This window comes from Opisthorchis viverrini (assembly GCF_000715545.1).
Source record: "Opisthorchis viverrini unplaced genomic scaffold opera_v5_577, whole genome shotgun sequence".
In the NCBI taxonomy this organism is placed as follows: domain Eukaryota; kingdom Metazoa; phylum Platyhelminthes; class Trematoda; order Opisthorchiida; family Opisthorchiidae; genus Opisthorchis; species Opisthorchis viverrini.
Window position 1 is genome coordinate 62,532 of NW_008752243.1, and position 5,670 is coordinate 68,201.

The following is a 5,670-nucleotide window of genomic DNA, read 5'->3' on the forward strand; positions in this document are numbered from 1 at the left end:
CCATCATCGCCGAACCCTTAACCATTAGCAAAAAAATCGTATTCATCTGAAGACAAAACTTTCTTCAGTAGAAACACCGTTGTATACTATTGACATAAAGAGCCCATTGGCGTCTTCAAAGTCACCACTGCACGTGACACAAATACTAATGTTCTACTCAACATGTAAGAATGTTCTGGCGAACTCAGCACTGGCTTCACGATGCTTGATATATTCTTCCTTTAAATTCCGAAAGACTATTTTGTTATCACGACAGCTTTTAATCTGAGAATTCCTCAACGCCCGAACTGCCCTACTTTTGTCCCGGAGCATGTACTTCAACAGTTTTAGCATCTTGAAAGGATATTTAGTTTTACTGGCGCTGACAAGGAAGAGTTTTGTGAAGTTGGCAACATTGATTACATTACATTTGTTTCCGTCTATGTGCTCCAATTTCTGGACAAAGTGAAAACAAAGTGGAACATTTTTACTTGAACAAAATTTTAGGAATATCCTGTTGGGTTATTAGGGTTTTACTATTGAGTCTGTTCTTGCATAAGCACAAATGATGGTGCGATTGTCGTTCAACCAGTTATTGGACTGCTCAGCAGAGTTGAAGTCTAGTTTGAAATTGATCGCCGGAACTAAACTGCATTCATTCGTATCCCAAAATCTGTTTTTTGCTAAATTTCCTAAAATACGACTGTTTTGTTTGTGATTTTTCCTCCCTCGGGTCTCATAATGAAGCACGTAAATGGAAAATGCTCCTCGACTCTCCCTTAGAAGTTCCGAACGTCAAAAGATAGCTTAAGAACATTATCCACAAAACATATCTCTACGTTGCAAGCCAAAGTCAGCACCAGATGGTTAGATGGTGGACCGAAACTTGTTTACGGATGCAAGGCATTAGAGTAAACGTGCTGCAGCGGGACGGTGATAGGTGATACTGATTTATGCGGTTGGGTAAATAATTTATACAAGGTGAAAATTCATATTTTTTTAAAACTCAGTTGCATATTACTACGTAAGGCATCCGGTATTTTTTTTATTTCATATATATATATATATATATTTGTGTGTGTGTGATACAATTGTGTGGTATATACAGCATATTTGACCTAGCTACAGTTGTACAGTGGGTCGATGTAAGACGAACATTTACTCACATTCGGTACTTTTGTTATAGGATGGACGTATTCTACGTACCTGAGTCACATAGCTGAAGGTCAATTTTCGGCGCAACGCCCCTTTGAAGGCAAAATGGTATACATCAGACATAAAAGCGAATCTTTAGAAGTATGTAGTACATCACGACAAATTCGGTTACAGTACTCTGTTCCAGTAGGCTTCTAACATTGTTGAGACTCTCAGTGATAAGTGTACTAGTGTACATCCATGAAATCAACATCCGGGTGGTCTTTGAATCCACCATATCGTTGTGGTTGTTTTCAGTGAAATGGAGGCTAATTTATTGACTAATGACTGCGACCTTCCCAGAAAAAAACAATCCCGTCATTAGAAATTTTTATGATGGAAGCATGTGATAAAAGCAAAGCATGGTATAAAATCATAAGTCCGAGCGTTAAGCACGTTTTGTTTGAATGACAAAAGCTGTCTCAGTTAATGCACAATCTGAGTTTATATAAGACTGTTATAATAGCTCTTCCATCAAATATGACAACTTTTTGCACCAATAATCACAAGAGTGTTATTGTGTTTGATGTTGCTCCTTAAATCAACTGTTACTTACAGCCTCGGCAATCATAGCATGCTACTGGAACACACATCTTATCCTGTACAGCATATCTCTCAAGTTTATTTGAAATGCCCAAGTTCTGGCTGTTTTGCTTCGACGGGCTAGCCACACCACCAACGGACCGCCTAGTGTTTGGCTTATGGGTTATGGTAAAAGAGCAGTCTGTGGACCCATGATTGTGTTACGCTAACTCATCGTGCAACTCTACCTGTATCACAGTAGAGCTAGAGGCTGAAAAAAGGAAATAGCTTCCGTGGGGTGGCTTGTATTCTTGGTTATACACCCATTTTAATACTAGGGTTTGTCACAGGCAAGCTTAGTCCAAGCACTAGCTGAAATATGGCCCTCCCTATCCAGTGAACAAGAAATGATAAGTGGTATGAACGTCTGAAAACTGAGCACGAAATAGATGTGGTGACACATCATCTGCACATGGTAAAGGCAATGGAAAGCACCGCTTTCCTTCAGAGCTATTTGGCGGCATAACTTCCAAGTTCTTGTGCAGCAATCGACCCGAGGATAAACCCAGAAGAGAAGTGCTATCCTGGCAATACGTAAAAATATCAGTCGAGTGTTTCAAGGCCTACACAACCTTCCAGGCTGAAACAAGTATAGCATACTAAAAATTTAACCAAAGGACCAAACCATGTGTTTGTTAGATCTACTTCGCCGCCACAAAAGGCTCCTTCGCGTTTCTCCAGAAAACTCCAGTCGATTAAACAATCGAGAGATGCCCATCGAATGAATATCATGACTGGGAGGACAGTCTGTTTTGACGGCTATTTTGAACCTTACACCAAGTCTTGATGTTTTGTCGAATCCATAGGCATCCTTATAACCACACCCTACACCACCAGGTCGCGCATCGATCGCTTATCATCTGCTCACCACATAAAGACAGCAAGTTTGTGATCCAATTATACAAGCCTCGCAAAAAACAGCAAACACACGATTTCCTCCCCTAGGTGTGACTAAGAAATGACAACATACTAACGTGGGACTGGGAAAAATATCCTAAATAGGTGCTACTTAACTTTGGAAGAGCTCGCCCTGAACATTGATACAAACTACTACGGCAAACAGTATTGATCCGCCACTAGATAGCTGTATTCTCTGAAAGTCGAGAAACCCAGTGTTTTACATAGACTAATAAGGTTTCTGAGAACTCTTCGACAGCCGACGACTGATTTCACCCCTCTCAGGGCTCATCTGGTAGGCACAGTCCCCAAGTTTCCGCGGAAATTGTGTTCTGTCTAAACCCAAATCACACATAATGAACAAGTGATTCAGCTGGGTTTCAGGTTCAAAAACAAATTAATATGCGGATGTATGTACAAGTATACCTTCTTAGAGTTAAGTGGAACATTATGAAATCCTACATGGAACACCAAGGATGCTTACTCTGGAAATACGAACCACTTTTAAGGTCTACAAAATGGAGCGAACTCGAAGATAACGAATTTCAGAGTATTTATAAACTCAACCGCAGTTTTGTGGTGGCTTACTAGATGATTTTTTCCGCTGATTTGGACTCAAGAAGCAGAAGACTGTCTGCTACATTGCTGAGCACAGATTACTAATGTATAAAGCCTTAAAAATGTAGCCTCAAGTGCACATTGTAAAACGGGACATTTGTGGGTCTTCTCTGTGGACTTTACCTAATCAAATGTTACACCACAAATGAGCAGAGCATAGTTGCCGGGCGATAGAAAACATAGGTCTCGGTAGCTACTCAACTGCTTCTTCCGCATATAATTTTGTCTTGTCCATTGTCTTATCTCAGTTATCCCCCAATACATTTAAGAACAAATCCAAAATCCACTTGACACAGTTAATTCTAGCTTGCTTGAAAAAATTATTTGCCAAATCTATCGACATTTGGCAATGATAATCGAGTCATTGCTTTTTTTTCATCGAAATCTCGCACGCACAAACTATCTTTCATTGCCTCATTCACAGTAGAACTGCGGTAAAACGGTAATTACTCAAGATGCATTATTCTGCGCTATTCTTGTACCGTTTGTTCAGTGTGGACCTTAGTACTGTTTATCACTGTCCCACTGAGTGTTACATATCGCAACAAAAATTGTAGTGTGCAGCTAGGCTTTTTGGTATTGCGTGGGTCGTTGAAAAATCTTTAGTAGAATGGTAATCTATTTGAGGCAGATGGTCGAATGTTCTGTTTAATTCATTTTACTCAAGCATGCATCGTCTGAGTTTTACCGACTGTAACTGATGAGTACTTAGGTGCTCAGAATAGAGGTACGATTTTCTGGCATGAGACATCCCCAGCTTTTTTTCAGATATCCATTGCTAACTTAGGGGAATAAGCGGCTTCCTTTTGCAACCGTAATGGAGAAACCTTAGCGGAGTGCAAGCAGTATCCAAGTGATGACTGCCATTAAAAAGGCACGCTGTCGTAACTGAAATAACTCTGCATCCATAATCTCAATGGTATCCCACAGTCGCGGTTACATTTTTTTATTTCATCTGAGTCTCGGCAGTTTAGCCTGCATTTCCATTTAGTTCTGTGATGGATATTCATCATAGTAACATGGGACGAGGCTTGCTGCTGTAAAAACACACCTGCTTCAATACTGTCAGGTCTAAGTGTGAAGTTTAGAGCTCCTAACTAGTTCAGCAGATTCTGCAGTTTTGGATGTTATTGGAACACGAAAGATAATTTTTGTTCTAGATGATTAACCCTAACCTAAACCACATTCTGCGACGAAGCGAGATGTCAAAGTTGCGTGGGCTAACGGTGATTAATTGGTCAATCCGATGCGCAACCTTTTTGGAAAGTATTGTTACCTTGACACTGTGAACTCACTGTAAATAGAAATGCGGTAGTGTCTGACTAACCGGAATCTATGCACAATTTTGAGAAGCAGTCATACTAGAATTCACTTGCCACTGTCAGAAATCACCTGTTATTACTTGCTGGTATAATCTCTCTACGACAACAGTGCTTTAGCTTTGCAAACTCGTGACCGTTTGTGCGCAGATTTGACCTTCCTTTTACTCTATGCGAACCGAAGTGTTGAGGGCATAGCACAAAGCTAGGTAATCTTCGAAACCATTAAAATTTACTGTAGTTTGCAAAAACCGAATATACTGTAAGCCACCGTACCATCATCCCTCATTCTTAGCTTCTCAATCCTCTCGAATCTAAAATTACTGACTGATTTGGCCTACTGTATACGGCACATCGAGGTACATATATCAAAATGCCTATTTTGCGCGATAAACTTAACCGGTCTTGCAGAAGCCTAATGTCATCCTCAACATATGTATGCTTTGAAGGACACAATTGATAAAAAGGTCGAATTGATCAACAGTGCTATGAAATTCCTGTGGGAGTTAGGAACTATAGCTGCTTACGTTTACGTTTTAACTCAAGGTATAGAAAAAGGCTTCGTTCGGGTATTCGACAGAGAATTACTGCGCAATTATTTTCGTACTACCTGGTTGTGCTTTCCTACACGCTGTATAATAGCCTTAGAAAGCGGGGGCTCAAGCTAGACTTGACTATCCGGAAGCTCGTGGATTGTGCGGTCGCTTAATGATGCCGGAGAAGCCAAAACTAATTAAGACGTTGTTATCTCATAGATGGCCTTTTCACCAGCATCTAACCGTTGAAAATGCGTAACCAGTGACTCACTATTTTTGAAATATATAAAGTGAATTCATCAAGTGCTCATCGATTGTATAGGTAAAAGTTCATGTGTCACCTCAAAATTAGGCGCACGCTCAAACACACTCGTTTTAACATTTCTATCACACTCTGTCAAAACCACCGGACTGCAATCTCCATGCAATCATGCCCACCCTAAACTGGTTGACTAGCGGTAGAGTTTTGTGAAGGTACTTCGGCGCACACCGGTGGCATTCGGTTTTTCCACATTTTGCAATGTGGATTACCAGACTGTGACACA